Below are 18,268 nucleotides of genomic sequence, written 5' to 3' on the forward strand. Positions count from 1 at the left end.
CAATTGCATTAAGTATGGTGCGTAATGTAATCAATAACTACATCCTCTCGACATAGCATCAATGTTTTATCCCTAGTGGCAACAGCACAACACAACCTTAGAACTTTCTCGTCACTCGTCCCGGTGTCAATGCGGCATGAACCCACTATCGAGCATAAATACTCCCTCTTGGGGTTAAGAGCAAAAACTTGGCCGCAGCCTCTACTAATAACGGAGAGCATGCAAGATCATAAACAACACATATGTAATAACTTGATAATTAACATAACATGGTATTCTCTATCCATCGGATCCCGACAAACACAACATAGAGTATTACGGATAGATGATCTTGATCATGTTAGGCAGCTCACAAGATCCAACAATGAAGCACAATGAGGAGAAGACAACCATCTAGCTACTGCTATGGACCCATAGTCCAGGGGTGAACTACTCACTCATCACTCCGGAGGCGACCATGGCGGTGTAGAGTCCTCCGGGAGATGAATCCCCTCTCCGGCAGGGTGCCGGAGGAGATCTCCAGAATCCCCCGAGATGGGATTGGCAGCGGCGGCGTCTCTGGAAGGTTTTCCGTATCGTGGTTCTTCGCATCAGGGGTTTCGCGACGGAGGCTTTAAGTAGGCGGAAGGGCAACGTGGGGGCCACACGGGGGCCCCACACTACAGGTCGGCGCGGCCAAGGGCTGGGCCGCGCCGCCCTATGGTGGCGGCCCCTCGTGGCCCCACTTCGACTCCTCTTCGGTCTTCCGGAAGCTTCGTGGCAAAATAGGACCCTGGGTCTTGATTTCGTCCAATTCCGAGAATATTTCGTTACTAGGATTTCTGAAACCAAAAACAGCAGAAAACAAAGAATCGGCTCTTCGGCATCTTGTTAATAGGTTAGTTCCGGAAAATGCACGAATATGACATAAAGTGTGCATAAAACATGTAGGTATCATCAATAATATGGCATGGATCATAAGAAATTATCGATACGTCGGAGACGTATCAGCATCCCCAAGCTTAGTTCTCGCTCGTCCCGAAGCGTAAAACGATAACAAAGATAATTTCTGAAGTGACATGCCATCATAACCTTGATCATACTATTTGTAAACATATGTAATGAATGCAGCGATCAATACAATGGTAATGACATGAGTAAACAAGTGAATCATAAAGCAAAGACTTTTCATGAATAGTACTTCAAGACAAGCATCAATAAGTCTTGCATAAGAGTTAACTCATAAAGCAATAAATCAAAGTAAAGGTATTGAAGCAACACAAAGGAAGATTAAGTTTCAGCGGTTGCTTTCAACTTGTAACATGTATATCTCATGGATAATTGTCAACATAGAGTAATATAACAAGTACAATATGCAAGTATGTAGGAATCAATGCACAGTTCACACAAGTGTTTGCTTCTTGAGGTGGAGAGAGATAGGTGAACTGACTCAACATAAAAGTAAAAAGAATGGTCCTTCAAAGAGGAAAGCATCGATTGCTATATTTGTGCTAGAGCTTTTATTTTGAAAACATGAAACAATTTTGTCAACGGTAGTAATAAAGCATATGAGTTATGTAAATTATATCTTACAAGTTGCAAGCCTCATGCATAGTATACTAATAGTGCCCGCACCTTGTCCTAATTAGCTTGGACTACCGGATCTTTGCAATACACATGTTTTAACCAAGTGTCACAAAGGGGTACCTCCATGCCGCCTGTACAAAGGTCTAAGGAGAAAGCTCGCATTTTGGATTTCTCGCTTTTGATTATTCTCAACTTAGACATCCATACCGGGACAACATGGACAACAGATAATGGACTCCTCTTTAATGCATAAGCATGTGGCAACAATTATTATTCTCATATGAGATTGAGGATATATGTCCAAAACTGAAACTTCCACCATGAATCATGGCTTTAGTTAGCGGCCCAATGTTCTTCTCTAACAATATGTATGCTCCAACCATTAAGGTGGTAGATCTCTCTTACTTCGGACAAGACGGACATGCATAGCAACTCACATGATATTCAACAAAGAATAGTTGATGGCGTCCCCGAAGCATGGTTATCGCACAACAAGCAACTTAATAAGAGATAAAGTGCATAAGTACATATTCAATACCACAATAGTTTTTAAGCTATTTGTCCCATGAGCTATATATTGCAAAGGTGAATGATGGAATTTTAAAGGTAGCACTCAAGCAATTTACTTTGGAATGGCGGATAAATACCATGTAGTAGGTAGGTATGGTGGACACAAATGGCATAGTGGTTGGCTCAAGTATTTTGGATGCATGGGAAGTATTCCCTCTCGATACAAGGTTTAGGCTAGTAAGGTTATTTGAAACAAACACAAGGATGAACGGTGCAGCAAAACTCACATAAAAGACATATTGTAAACATTATAAGACTCTACACCGTCTTCCATGTTGTTCAAAACCAATACTAGAAATTATCTAGACTCTAGAGAAACCAAATATGCAAACCAAATTAGCAAGCTCTAAGTGTTTCTTCATTAATGGGTGCAAAGTATATGATGCAAGAGCTTAAACATGAGCACAACAATTGCCAAGTATCAAATTATCCAAGACATTTTAGAGTTACTACATGTAGCATTTTTCAATTCCAACCATATAACAAATTAACGAAGAAGAAACTTCGCCATGAATACTATGAGTAAAGCCTAAGGACATACTTTTCCATATGCTACAGCGGAGCGTGTCTCTCTCCCACAAAGTGAATGCTAGGATCCATTTTATTCAAACAAAACAAAAAAACAAAAACAAACCGATGCTCCAAGCAAAGTGCATAAGATGTGACGGAATAAAAATATAGTTTCAGGGGAGGAACCTGATAATGTTGTCGATGAAGAAGGGGATGCCTTGGGCATCCCCAAGCTTAGACGCTTGAGTCTTCTTAGAATATGCAGGGGTGAACCACCGGGGCATCCCCAAGCTTAGAGCTTTCACTCTCCTTGATCATATTGCATCATACTCCTCTCTTGATCCTTGAAAACTTCCTCCACACCAAACTCGAAACAACTCATTAGAGGGTTAGTGCACAATAAAAATTAACATGTTCAGAGGTGACACAATCATTCTTAACACTTCTGGACATTGCATAAAGCTACTGGACATTAATGGATCAAAGAAATTCATCCAACATAGCAAAAGAGGCAATGCAAAATAAAAGGCAGAATCTGTCAAAACAGAACAGTCCGTAAAGATGGATTTTATTAGGGCACCAGACTTGCTCAAATGAAAATTCCCAAATTGAATGAAAGTTGCGTACATATCTGAGGATCATGCACGTAAATTGGCTTAATTTTCTGAGCTACCTACAGGTTGGTAGACCCAGATTCGTGACAGCAAAGAAATCTGGAACTGCGCAGTAATCCAAATCTAGTACTTACTTTACTATCAAAGACTTTACTTGGCACAACAAAACACAAAACTAAGATAAGGAGAGGTTGCTACAGTAGTAAACAACTTCCAAGACACAAAATAAAAACCAAGTACTGTAGTAAAAACACATGGGTTATCTCCCAAGAAGTTCTTTCTTTATAGCCACTAGATGACCTGTTGCGCTATCGCGCAAACGGCGGAATTAACTCAGAATACAAACTATAATCTTTAGCTTATTTTAATATTAAGAGTTAGTCAAAAAATTAGTATATCGCGGAAGAGAGTGATTTTGCTACCCATAGGGGTAGCTGCGCATGCATGCTTTGCAGTTCGATCCAAAGATTCATTTTTTTCGTTAGAGCGAGCGTTGACCTGGAACCACCACCGTTGCTCATTATCCCCTAACCCCATCCAGTAAAACGAATAGCTAATCTCCACTATTATCACCTCGTTCCCGTGGACGGCGCTCCCCTCCATCTTCTCCCCATCCTCTTCCGCGCAGCCGGCCCGCGCCCCTTCTTCCTGCCTCCTCCTCTCTGCGTCGTACGCCACCACCAGGTGCTCCCCCAGCGCCCGCGCTCCCTTCGCCCTCGCTGGCCGCCGCCCCGTGCCTCCTCTCCATCTTCCCCGCGACCGGCGCCTCCCCGTCGAGCACACCGCCGCATCCCGAGCTCCACGCACCGCCACCGACCGCCCTGCAGCACCATCCTCGCCGCCTCAAGCTCGTCCCGCACGACCTGCATCGCGCAACAGCAGCAACATCGTTTCCGCGTCGAGCTCCATCCTGCTGTAGCAAAACGAATCGGGCCGATGCGAGGTGAGGAGAGGGGCCGTGCTCGAATCGCTCAACCACGCAGAATCGAACCAGCACATCGACCTTGGGCATGGCCATCTGGAGCCATAGAATCGAGGTCGAGCTTGGGGATCCGTTTAAGCGATTATGAACAGCCTCCAAAACCGACCATCGCACTCCCCAGCGTTGATGTGCGGGTTTGATTCCGCGCGGTAGCTCAAATCCGCTCGCGGAGGGCATCTCGCTCGATCTATGCAGACCCTAGACCTGCGCGCGCGCCCACAGTGGAGGCGTGGAGGCCCACAGTGGAGGCGCGGAGATGATGGGAATCGCGGTGTCCGCCCCGCCCCGTCCGCTGTTTTCTCTCGGCCCGGATGGAGAACTCGCGCCAGTGCTAGATGTGCTGGATTTGGGGGGAGGCGACTTCGATAGAGGGCAGCGCTAATCAGATTAACTGTTAAGTACGGGTATAGTAACATGTAGGAGGAGATAATGAGGTTTGACCAATAGGACACGTGTTGGCGGGTGTGCAACTACCCCTATGGGTAGCGAGGTTCATCCGTATCGCAGAAACACTATTTCATTGGGGTGTTGCAGGAAGATATGACAATTTAGTTCGCTTTCGCACTATTTTTTCAGCTATTATGCTTTTGTATAAGGTCCACCACCATATTATGGTTATTGTACCAAAAAGAAAGGTAGCATCACAAAAGAAGCATAAAAGGATAATTAATATTGCAAGAAAAATATTTTTACTTAGACAAAAGTTTGGTTTGAGAATCTGAGCCCCTTAACCAATACCATGGGAACAAAAAAACTATTACAAATATTTGCCTCGCGTAAACAATTTCCTTCACTATTCTCAGCTGATGCCCCTCATCTCCATCACGATTGCGTTAACGGCTCTTCCTCTTAACCTATCTCCCGACCCTTCTGCCTTTATCTATAACACCTCCCTCCATTCCCTCCACCCATCTAATCTCATGACCAAGTACTCTCTCGCGACCATCCACGCCATCCGTTGCTAGCCCCAAGGCTTACCTAAAACTTGATAGAGGACAAACCATACTAAACATTTTAGAATCCGGACAAACCATACTAAACATTTTAGAATCCTAAGGTAATAGTAGGAAGTTTTAAAGAAATGTATTTCAGATCGTCCGCTTCGAGCAGCCGCTTGACATGAGGGCGGCGACACATCAGGCGATGGTCAACCGTTCCATGAAGGCATGCAGCTGCAGGGAGACATTGTGGAGGGAGACGCCGTCAAGCAGGTGACGACATGCCGGATGATGGCAAACCTTCTAAAGTTGACGATGAATGCAAATATAAATTGCTTCCATACTTAACAAAGCCGATGTTTCCTTACTTTCAAACAGAGGCGATGGCATCAGCGGCGTGTCCGGCGCACTTTGAAATGGATTGACCGCCATGGATTGATCATATCTTTTAAAACATATAATTCACCAATAACTTAGTGGCCACGCAGAACTGAAGACGGTGAATTTAAATGGTTTCCACGATAGCAATGAAAGGTCCTTTAAACTGGGGCATGCTTTGCAACATCTGAAAGCAAAATCTTTAACATCATCGTGCTCGTGTTGCCCTATGTGTAAAATTGTTTGCGTTGTGTAGTACAACAGAAGTACTGATGCAAGCATTGCAAAGTATCCTACGTGCCTAATCTGCTAAGAAAAATGAAAAATGGTAACAAAGCTTATGTTATAGAAGGTAAAACAAAACAATAAATTCAGCTCGTGTGTGAATCTTCTGCATTTCATAAAGCTAATAAAATCAAATCCTTGACAACATAGAGCCTAACTGATTTGTCAAAATCTAACATGTCATAGCTACAAATTACAATCTATTACAATATAACTGAGTGATTTTGTTAATTCAATAGAAAATGGAATAGATCTCATGGAGATATTAAGGGCGTGTTCAGCAATCCTCCAGCTTCCAGCTTTCCGAAATTTCACCGTGGAGCAGCGCCGAACACTCTAAATCCGCGGAGCTAAATCCGAGAAGTTGATCCAACTTGGTGAACAAAAATCGGAGCACCTCTTTCGGTACTTCGCCGATCAGCAAAATGCGGAGCAGCCCAAAATTACAAGGCTATGCCACCGCCGAGTGAGAAAAAACGCTTTGTTCCTCCCCAACGAACGTCATCTCCTTTCCCCAATCCCGTTCTTGCTCCCCAAACCTGAGGGCCAGAGGCCTCCGCGCCGCTGGCCGCCATAGTCCAAGCCACACCTCCGGTCGCTGCACCGCGCCCCCACCTGCAGACAGCTCGAGCTCCCGAGCGGCTTCAGATCCGCCTCCTCCAGCAGGTGGAACAACGACCGCGGCCCGCCTGTAGACAGCTCGAGCTCCCGAGCGGCTTCCGATCCGCCTCCTCCAACAGGTGGAACCCCGGCCATGCCCCCCCCCCCGACCTGCTCGCACGACACTGGCACCACCTCCAGCCGCTTCTGCAGCAGCCGGTCCAACCTCCCGCTCCTCTTCCTCTCAGGCTGGTTCGGCCTCCTCCGAGCTAACAAGCTGGTTTAGCTATGCCAAGCAGGCTGCCCAACCAAAAATGGGCTTCGAGCCCAACTAAACGGTGGAGCTGTGCCGAACGTTTCCTGTGCCATACAAGAAGCTAAGAAGCTGGAATCGGGAATACGAAGCTGGATCGAAGGATTTCGGGAAGCCAGGGAATTGCCGAACACGCCCTAAGTACAAATTATAGCAGGGTGCATTTTAAACACAGTATCCTTAAATAAACTTCAGAAAGGCCAAAAGTTGAGTAAAAAAGTTTAACAAAAGGCCAACGGTGCATAATCAAGCAGGCCCCAAACAGTATAACCATGAGCTATTTATATACATAACGCAGTCCACCACATCTCTTGTTTCTTTGGAGAGTGAGGCTCGGCCGCTTCTCAGCTCCATCAGGATAACCCCTGAGGCGAATGTGTTGACTTGGCCGTACACGACGTCGTCGAGAGGCCCGTTGTTGACGACAACATCAGAGCTGTAATCAGAACATTGTTTGGTGTAACAGATTTATAGATGCTGTCAGGTTATTAGGCATTTTGATGTATGCAAAGCATCACATGCTCACAATGAATCTAAAGCAATCAGGATAGTTATTTAAATTGGTAAGCGCATAAAATGAAAACAAATAATGCGATGTCCCTAGCTCGAATCCATCCTGATCTCAGTTGTCACTTTATTTGCAAATTTACCATGTTGTCTAAAAATTGTGAAGCGCCATAGAACTGATTAGCAATATATACAATATTAAGTCTACTAAAATAGAAAATCAGTCACTGGTAATTAATATTGCACATGAACCAGTTCCATTAGTGTACACAAAGATTGAAAATACAAGTGGAGGCAGAGCAAACTTACTCCGTACATCAGTACATGATTTGGCCATTGTCATGGAAGGATGCTCCCTTGGCTGATCCAGGTAAGAGAAGGCTGGGCCGATCTCATTCTGTGCCTTCTGCAATCCATAAACGATGGAAGGATGCTTGCCTCACAGATCTCGGAAAGAGAAGGCTGGGCTGCGCTTGTTCTACGCCTTCATCCATCCATACAACGTCCTACAGTCATGAAGCCATGAAACAAAGCTAAGTATGGAAACAAAGGAAAACAAAGAAGAAATGTTTCTACGGGTTAAAGACTTAAGAAAACAAAGGAAAACATTTAAGACCTTAGGAAAGGTCTATTAATAACAAAATAATCATCCCTGGAGTCTCTAACATTTGCGACAAAGAGACAAAATAATCATCCCAGATCCCACACTGGTTTTCAGTACTATCAGATCCCAAGAAGGCAAGAACTCACTGTCCAAAAAAGGCCAAACTGACAGAATTATCTGCATGATACAAAATTGGGAACAAAACATAAAAACCGAAATTATGATCACAAAGTAGACACCATGCTTTCCACCTAAAGAGAAAAAATAAACCTAAAGGAATCGGTAGTTTGGATAACAGCATAACATTACTGACGTTGTAAGCACTACGGACTTTTTAATTGCATATAGACCTGGTAAGCCAATCATCATAGTTGGTGAAGAGTGACTTCCATTCCGTAGTGCAAAACTATGTGATGACATTTCGTAGAAAATTATTAGAAAATTATTCACGTATATACTGAATTTGACTATAAAAGAAAGCAAAACATTTGGTATAGTTTCAACGAAACTACTTTCCAACTGTGGTGTTAAAAGTTAAAATAAGCTAAAAAGAAAAAAGTAGATTTATCTTATTGATGTTTTTTATTATCTCAGAAAAAAAAGAAACTTAAGGTCCAGTTTGATTTCTTCAGCAAGGAATAATCCAATTTCTTCAGCAAAGTTTTCCTTCATATAGCGGATGAGAAGTGCATATTATAATTACACAATATTTTTTCCCATAAGGTTAGGGAACGTCAACTGCAAGCTACATGTTCCTTCCCGTAACTCTCATTTAGCAATAATTTAAACAATCTAATTCTGAAAAAGGCTCACATCTATGCAATTTCATTAGGACCACACAGCTGTGCAAGCAATGGTGCTTTCATTCATGGTATCGGCTCTAGGCAATACCAAACTGAAAGAGAAAGTTTCTCAAGCTTCGACTTCCTCCCATCTCTAGAAACTAAGGTTGAGCACTTGCGATGTATCAGATACAGAGCAAGAACAATCAGTCAATCGTCATAGAGAAAACAGACCCTAAATGGAAGATGCATTCCTAGTAAGGAGAAGAAAGAGACCAACCTCAACACATCAAAAGAGCACAGAACCAGAGCGCAGTACAATATGAGACAAGAAGCAACCTACTAAATCCTAAAACCTGCAAAGTGAAAAGGGCCAGGTAAAAAGAAACAACCAGCCAAAACCAGGTCATAAAGCAGTGCAACACCAAGTGAAAGCATATCGGTAAATTTTATACATCAAGAACAGCATACCAGGAGATGTATATAGCAGAACATGGAGCCAATGGAAAGCACTAAATGGATCTGCACAAAAAAATACAGTAATAGCCCCCACTTTAGTAATGGAAAGCAACCACCAAATACTACCATGACATGTAAAGGAGGAGAGGTAAATTACCTTGATTAAGGCCATACATGCCACAACTAAAGCAAACCACTTGAATTATATCTATGTAGTTCTCATAGGCACCTAGGTAGAACAAAAAAAATCCTAGAACAATCAGCATCAATCTGAGCCAAAAAAAAAGAGAGGATACGGAGAATAAACGGCAAATGAAGAGAGTTCTCATATATTATGCCATTTACAAAACTATCTCATTTCAGTGAATGTCCCAAAGCTCGTTCATTGGCAAATCCTAGATAAGAAAGCATTAACAATTATTTTCACGACAAGTTCTTCAAATTAGGGTGTATTATTTTTAATCATATTTGTTGTTCTGATATATCCCGAGCTGAGTTGATATTATCATTCTTCTTTCCAACTTTGTTCTGATTTATAACAAAAGGATGGACATAAACGAAGACCAACAATATATGCTTCTCTAGAACAAATCAATCCCTTTGAACTCGTTTAGTTCTCGCACGGATTTTTTTTAACAAAAGCAATAGTAGGATAAGAAACTATTTAATGCCTACGTAGGAAAATCTAACAATCATACAACGAACACCGAGGTTGTGCATAGCAAGTTTAAAACTGTAGGCATGAAGCCTGACAGAAGCGAGTGGCAAAAGGGAGATATGAAAAGAGTTAAAATACTAATAATTAGATGGATAAGTCAAGATCATCTAATATAAATAGATATCCATGGTTTGAAATGGTGATAATCCCATGACACAGCCAGGAAGGTTTGCAACAAGAAAAGGTTCCCATCAGCCAGAGCCCAAGGAGTAAGCGTGACCTCTGAAGCACTTTTTTTGTACAGAGAACATACACCCAACAAAATTTAGATAACAATCACGATACAGAAAAGGGTAAAATAAAATACCTTTGTTGAGAAGTCAAAGCGTGAAAATCAATTTTGTGAATTCAGCAGTCAGAGCTCAAAAATGCTGAATTCGACAGTCAAAGCTTAAGGCATGTTCCCCAACAATATTTGTAAAAACCTTGAAAGTAATGGTAAGATTATCTAAGGGAAATTTAAAAGCGGGGCAAAAATGGCACAGCCGCATGCAATAACATAAGAGGGGCTTGAAGACCTCACCTCAGGAAAACAAACACAGGGACTGAGTGTGTGTGAGAGATATTTGGGGCTTGAATGCCTCATCTAAGAGCAGCTAACAGAAGAACTGAAGGGACAACCTGGAGCAAAACCCAAAAACAAAGGATGAGATACTATAGTGATCTAAACAATTAGTACCATTCAGTAAACTACTTAAGTATGATACACCAAATATCCCAGTTTGAAAGCATATCTAACCTAGATAAGTTGTTAAGCTCAATATAGCAGGAAGATACCAATTTAGCATGTATCAAAATCAAAATATGTGACCTGAATGCACGAGGCAGCCCAGCTACTCAACTGGAAACACCAGATGAGCCTTGAGCTTACCCACATCATGGTCACAAGATCCGAGGGGCAAAGCACATGCAACCGAAATAAAATCTGTGAGAGAACTTTTTAAATCTTGCCCAACACTAACTAATCAGAGCAATGCAGAAGGTTTGCAGTGGCCAAAATTCTGATCCCAAAGGGTCGGGAAAGAAAAAGGTGGATCTTGAGAAACTAACTAAAAGAAATGATGTTGCTCAGCTTTGCAACATCATATGACCAAAAGGCCAAGTCCTAGGCTTGGCCTATTATTTTAGCCTGCAAGTGTTTTGTGTCTGCTGCGATATGTAAATCAATAGTGGCTCCGGCCACCCGTGTCAAGCATAATCTGGATCCAGAAAAGTACACAAATGCAAGGTCTAACATGTTCTTTTGAGTTGGCAACAATCAAGCTTTTCATTTGTCTAAAACTAAAGTAAACAATGACATATCCGCCCGCTGCCATTTTCTCCAATGGTGGTCAAGCTGGTCTGCATGCCAGAGCTTAAGTCTCATTATATCATTTCTGAAATATTTGTATTCTGTACTGAACCCTCAAACTAAACTATGCTGAACCGGAAGAACAAAAGAATGATCTAAAGAAGAAATTGACATGGGAGAAGGAGGTGGCATTATCGACCTTCCTAACATCCCATGTTGTCTCATAAAACAACAAGCAAGTAAGGAGGCAAACCTGATGGTACCAATGACTCAAATAAATAAGGAGAATCCAGGGACGTAGAGATGTACATAGTCTAGAGCAAATGGAGATAAAATCACAGCTTTGCAGTCATCGCTACCAATGCAGCTGATCCATTCCAATGGTACCATTTCAGGAAACAATAGCATCAACCTCATTGGTAATTTAACCTGCAAGAGCACAACAATCAGCATTAGGAATCTTATATTTTGATGTTTCTAAACAAGGCATTTGTATACCTAAGAAAACTTACTATGCCGGCCCATATGTATGATAACACCCTGTTAACCTTGACAAAAAAAATTGGGAAACAGTTTTCCATTTGAACTCACTAATTGGTGTTGAATTTCAGTTTGCATCAAACATCCAGTCATGCTACCATTTCATCTAACATCAAGTCTAATTTCAATGCTAACGGTGTATAAAAAGCAACTTTTTGTGACAAGATTACCTGATAGTCTACCAGATATTTCAACCAGATAATGGTCCTATCATGAAGGTGTCATGAACCAGAAATGCTTCAAGCAACTTTGTCAGTTTTTGGGACAGATCGTTGAGGTACATCTTCTGTCTCTTGAGGCACTCGACATACGGTAATTAAGTGCTTCAGCATCCAGCTCAGTACCAATTCCTACAGGTATCACAATCACACACAAAAAAACATGAGTTTGAAAACCAAATTTGGCAAAAGAAAATCGGTAAAAAAATAAAACATCTGCTGCAACCAAAGCCCTCACGTATCTGATCAGAATCCTTGTTATATTCAACTTCTCCATAGATTTGCAGAGAAATATGCACAAGTGGAACAATATGCATCTCATCATTTTCTAGAGGAAATTAACAAGCAATGAGTATGGAGCTCACATGTGGGAGTGATGCCATGAACAAGCTTCAGGGGCTCTCTGCAGAGGAGATTCTGCAAGGAAACCCACCATTGTGAATTCCAGGTCATTTGCTGCACCTTCAGCTGGTAGAAACTCAAAAGATCCACTGTTAAAAAGAGAGAGTTTTGCTAATGAATTCAGATTTTAGGACAAATATTCTCAATACAGTAAATGAAGTGGTACAGTCTAATGAATTCAGATTTAGCGCATTCTCACAAACATTCTCAATATAAATAAAATCAAGTCACGTGCCTGTGATGTGTCATCATGTTTATCTACTGGAAAGGAATTCAGGATTAGGCTAAGGTACTTACACAACCCAGCCGTACATGTGTGTGTGCAAGCAAGGAACATAAATAATCCTACACAAAAAGAAACAATCCAAGAGACATTGAGAATAGAGGCATACCAGTAGTAGCATGTATGTGCACTGCGGTGAGGCGAAGCCGTCAAAGCTCCTCCGCTACAGCCCATACCATCCTGGGTATGGACACCTCCAAACCGATCAACATAAATTCATTGGTCTCCTGTAGCTAAAGAGATGCATTGGTTTTATAGGACAATTAACTCATTTTTCTGAACCTACAGAAATGCATTTGGTTTACATAACAACAACAATTTTACAGAATCTGAAAGATTTTTTGTAAAGGATACAAAGAGTACCTAGCAGTGCTTGCACCAAAAGAGGGAACGGTCTGTTATCTTCTGAAAATTCTTGGTCAGCTGGCTCTTTGCAATTGGTCTGTATATGGACAAAACTTTCCACAATATTCGCACTAACTCTTCCTAGGACCAAGCCCCAACATCTTCTTTGGACTTCTGCACAGTACAGAGTAGAAGTCATCTACATTTACTTCAGTTTGACACGTCCAGCCTGCTTCCCTCTCTACAAACATAGCTTAACCAAATTGAACATATTACTCAAACCATAAATAATAGAACTATATATATTAGTTGCACAAAAACTGATTAATGTCTATGTAGAAGCACCTTGGAGGCAATGAAGCTTAGTAATTTGCCCTACTGTGAGGGCATAAATAGATAGTGATGCATTTAGTAAAAAATCTTTAACTTGCAACAGATTAACAACCAACTAAAACTAAAAACTAAATACTGAGATTATAGGAGGAAACAGGAAACACATTCTGGTGAAGACAAATAATTTGAGTAGGCTATAGCGCTATTGATATTATCCGTTGATGAGGTTTAGAAAGAGTATATTACTGAACTATAAATTTTTTTCTAAACTACAATATGCTTGCTAAGGTGAAGGACCAAATATAATATCAATCGTTCTTTCTTTGGACACCAACCCTCTATCAAGATGAAAGTTAAGAGTTTAAGAAGGTGTCCATGAAAAACACGACAGACTATCAAATTTTGCTTGCAAGAGACCATACCTTCTATCTTTTTAATACATTTTCAACAACTGATCTGTTTCTATGTAGCAAAGGGAGAAGTGTGGATTCACCCGGGCAGCTGTAATTGCATCATGAGTTAGCGGGCAAGGGGAGACGGCTGTAGGCTGCAGCAAGGGCGCCGACTCCACCAGGCTCCAAGCAGCAGCTGTAAGTATTGTACAAAAACAGAAGCCAAAGGCAAAGTGAATCACCAATGGGAAACCCTTCCTACCATGTAGAAGAACAACTTATGTCCAACATCGTCGCTAGCTTTTTGCATTTTTTCGAACACCACAGAAGCACACGTCAAAGATCCGTACCTGGCATCCGTTGTTGCTCGGGGCATTGGTCACCGAATGGCTGGGGAAGAAGACGGATACCCATACTCATGGTCGCTGTCGCCCACGCTCGAAATCCGCCGCCCGCAACGATCTGGCCGGCCCTACCCCGGATCTCGCCCGTCGATGGAGAAGATCCTCCACTGTGAGGAGGCCACTCTACTGTTTGACCGCCGCCGCCGTCGGAGCTCCCGCGACGACCTGCACCTCCTTTTTCCGCATCCAGAGCATGCTGCTGCTCCGCGTTGACGCGTCGTCCGTCCCCAACGCTGCCGTGTCCAGCCGCCGCCGGCAAAGCCCCCGTTGTTCGGGCGTCACTTCCTGCGCGGATCCGCCGCGCATCGGCCCTTCTGTGGCCGCGCCCGGCGCCTCCGGTCGCCGCCGCCATCCGCCCTCCTTCTTGATCTCGCTGCAAGACGGCGCAGAGGATCGACGGACGGCGCCTCTTCCCTTCTCCCTGCAACCACGCCTCTAGCTGCTGGTCTCACCTCCAACCGCGCTGAGCTCCGTCTCCATGGCCGGGCCGAGCCGCCGCTGTCTCTAGAGGAGGAGGAGGAGGTGAGAGGAGGCAGGGATTGGGGGAGGACGGGAGGCACGGGATTGGGGAGAGGATGAGGCTTTGGTTGGCTAGGGTTTTCACGTCTTCAATTGTCTGAGCGACGCGAGCACGAACCCTCGTTGTGTCAAACAAACGGCCCCACGCATGCACGGGCCCAGCCGTCATGCACCCAGAACAAGCAGCGGCTGGTAGAAAAAAAATTACTAGATCCGACGGTTGAGGTGCAAAGCGGGTTTCAGAATTTACTGTGCGGGTGAAACGGACGAACACGATCGTTTTGCCCCTCTCAGACCCCCTGGATGGCTGGGTAGTCTTTCAACATTTATAGGAAGAATCGTTCTTTCTTTGGACACCAACCCTCTATCAAGATGAAAGTTAAGAGTTTAAGAAGGTGTCCATGAAAAACACGACAGACTATCAAATTTTGCTTGCAAGAGACCATACCTTCTATCTTTTTAATACATTTTCAACAACTGATCTGTTTCTATGTAGCAAAGGGAGAAGTGTGGATTCACCCGGGCAGCTGTAATTGCATCATGAGTTAGCGGGCAAGGGGAGACGGCTGTAGGCTGCAGCAAGGGCGCCGACTCCACCAGGCTCCAAGCAGCAGCTGTAAGTATTGTACAAAAACAGAAGCCAAAGGCAAAGTGAATCACCAATGGGAAACCCTTCCTACCATGTAGAAGAACAACTTCTGTCCAACATCGTCGCTAGCTTTTTGCATTTTTTCGAACACCACAGAAGCACACGTCAAAGATCCGTACCTGGCATCCGTTGTTGCTCGGGGCATTGGTCACCGAATGGCTGGGGAAGAAGACGGATACCCATACTCATGGTCGCTGTCGCCCACGCTCGAAATCCGCCGCCCGCAACGATCTGGCCGGCCCTACCCCGGATCTCGCCTCGTCGATGGAGAAGATCCTCCACCGTGAGGAGGCCACTCTACTGCTTGACCGCCGCCGCCGTCGGAGCTCCCGCGACGACCTGCACCTCCTTTTTCCGCATCCAGAGCATGCTGCTGCTCCGCGTTGACGCGTCGTCCGTCCCCAACGCTGCCGTGTCCAGCCGCCGCCGGCAAAGCCCCCGTTGTTCGGGCGTCACTTCCTGCGCGGATCCGCCGCGCATCGGCCCTTCTGTGGCCGCGCCCGGCGCCTCCGGTCGCCGCCGCCATCCGCCCTCCTTCTTGATCTCGCTGCAAGACGGCGCAGAGGATCGACGGACGGCGCCTCTTCCCTTCTCCCCGCAACCACGCCTCTAGCTGCTGGTCTCACCTCCAACCGCGCTGAGCTCCGTCTCCATGGCCGGGCCGAGCCGCCGCTGTCTCTAGAGGAGGAGGAGGAGGTGAGAGGAGGCAGGGATTGGGGGAGGACGGGAGGCACGGGATTGGGGAGAGGATGAGGCTTTGGTTGGCTAGGGTTTTCACGTCTTCAATTGTCTGAGCGACGCGAGCACGAACCCTCGTTGTGTCAAACAAACGGCCCCACGCATGCACGGGCCCAGCCGTCATGCACCCAGAACAAGCAGCGGCTGGTAGAAAAAAAATTACTGGATCCGACGGTTGAGGTGCAAAGCGGGTTTCAGAATTTACTGTGCGGGTGAAACGGACGAACACGATCGTTTTTCCCCTCTCAGACCCCCTGGATGGCTGGGTAGTCTTTCAACATTTATAGGAAGAATTAAGATGGGCTCAGCAGTTTTAATGTGCACTCGCAAGAAATAGTATTTGAAGCAAAAGAGAGCATCAAGAGGCAAATTCAAAACACATTTAAGTCTAAAATGCTTCCTATGCATAGGAATCTTGTAAATAAACAAGTTCATGAAGAGCAAAGTAACAAGCATAGGAAGATAAAACAAGTGTAGCTTCAAAAATTTCAGCACATAGAGAGGTGTTTTAGTAACATGAAAATTTCTACAACCATATTTTCCTCTCTCATAATAATTTTCAGTAGCATCATGAGCAAACTCAACAATGTAACTATCACATAAAGCATTCTTATCATGAGTCTCATGCATAAAATTATTACTCTCCACGTAAGCATAATCAATTTTATTAGTTGTAGTGGGAGCAAATTCAACAAAGTGGCTATCATCATATATAGGAGGCATATTGTAATCATGAAAGAAAATTTTCTCCTCAATGCTTGGGGGACTAAAAAGATCATGCTCATCGAGCCAGCTACTCCCCAAGCTTAGAATTTTCCATAGCATTAGCAACAATGGTGTTCAAAGCATCCATAGTAATAACATTCCCATTAGCATGCATATAAAGTTCCATGGGTTTTTTAATTCTCTCTTCAAACACATCATGTCCTAATTCAAGATAAAGTTCATAAAGATCTCTCATATTTTTGTTGTTTTCCATTATGCTTAACTAGTGAAATAAAAACATGCATGATATTAAGTAAAGTAAAACAAGTAACTAATTTTTTTGTGTTTTTGATATAGCAATACAAGATAGCAAATAAAGTAAAATTAGCAACTAATTTTTTTGTATTTTGATTTAATGCAGCAAACAAAGTAGTAAATAAAACTAAAGCAAGACAAAAACAAAGTAAAGAGATTGAGAAGTGGAGACTCCCCTTGCAGCGTGTCTTGATCTCCCCGGCAATGGCGCCGTAGAAAGAGCTTGATGGCGTGTAACTCGACACGTCCGTTGGGAACCCCAAGAGGAAGGTATGATGCGCACAGCGGCAAGTTTCCCTCGATAAGAAACCAAGGTTTAATCGAACCAGTAGGAGTCAAGAAGCACGTTGAAGGTTGATGGCGGCGGGATGTAGTGCGGCGCAACACCAGAGATTCCGGCGCCAACGTGGAACCTGCACAACACAATCCAAAGTACTTTGCCCCAACGAAACAGTGAGGTTGTCAATCTCACCGGCTTGCTGTAACAAAGGATTAACCGTATTGTGTGGAAGATGATTGTTTGCAGAGAAAACGAGTAGAAACAAGTATTGCAGCAGATTTGTATTTCAGTATTAAAAGAATGGACCGGGGTCCACAGTTCACTAGAGGTGTCTCTCCCATAAGATAAAAGCATGTTGGGTGAACAAATTACGGTCGGGCAATTGACAAATAGAGAGGGCATAACAATGCACATACATGTCATGATAAGTATAGTGAGATTTAATTGGGCATTACGACAAAGTACATAGACCGCCATCCAAGCTGCATCTATGCCTAAAAAGTCCACCTTCGGGTTATCATCCGAACCCCCTCCGGTATTAAGTTGCAAAGCAACGGACAATTGCATTAAGTATGGTGCGTAATGTAATCAACAACTACATCCTCGGACATAGCGCCAATGTTTTATCCCTAGTGGCAACAGGCACAACACAACCTTAGAACTTTACCATCACTTGTCCCGAGTGTCAATGCAGGCATGAACCCACTATCGAGCATAAGTACTCCCTCTTGGAGTTAAAAGTAAAAACTTGGCCGAGCCTCTACTAGAAACGGAGAGCATGCAAGATCATAAACAACACATGTATAATAACTTGATAATTAACATGACATGGTATTCTCTATCCATCGGATCCCGACAAACACAACATATAGAATTACGAGATAGATGATCTTGATCATGTTAGGCAGCTCACAAGATCCAACAATGAAGCACAATGAGGAGAAGACAACCATCTAGCTACTGCTATGGACCCATAGTCCGGGGGTGAACTACTCACTCATCACTCCGGAGCGACCATGGCGGTGTAG

At 43.7% G+C, this 18,268-nt stretch overlaps 2 long non-coding RNA genes across 2 annotated transcripts; both read right to left on the reverse strand.

Moving 5' to 3' along the window:
• Nucleotides 1-7,620: 7,620 nt before the first annotated feature.
• Nucleotides 7,621-9,164, reverse strand: LOC124673022. Its single transcript, XR_006992738.1, has 3 exons — nt 9,121-9,164; nt 8,930-9,005; nt 7,621-7,769 (listed from the first exon to the last, which is right to left on the reverse strand). It is a non-coding gene; the product is annotated as an uncharacterized LOC124673022 (long non-coding RNA).
• Nucleotides 9,165-12,455: 3,291 nt separating this feature from the next.
• On the reverse strand, nt 12,456-13,763 carry LOC124669760. Its single transcript, XR_006992317.1, has 3 exons — nt 13,661-13,763; nt 12,924-13,079; nt 12,456-12,793 (listed from the first exon to the last, which is right to left on the reverse strand). It is a non-coding gene; the product is annotated as an uncharacterized LOC124669760 (long non-coding RNA).
• Nucleotides 13,764-18,268: the final 4,505 nt, after the last annotated feature.

This window comes from Lolium rigidum, chromosome 7, assembly GCF_022539505.1.
Source record: "Lolium rigidum isolate FL_2022 chromosome 7, APGP_CSIRO_Lrig_0.1, whole genome shotgun sequence".
NCBI lineage: Eukaryota > Viridiplantae > Streptophyta > Magnoliopsida > Poales > Poaceae > Lolium > Lolium rigidum.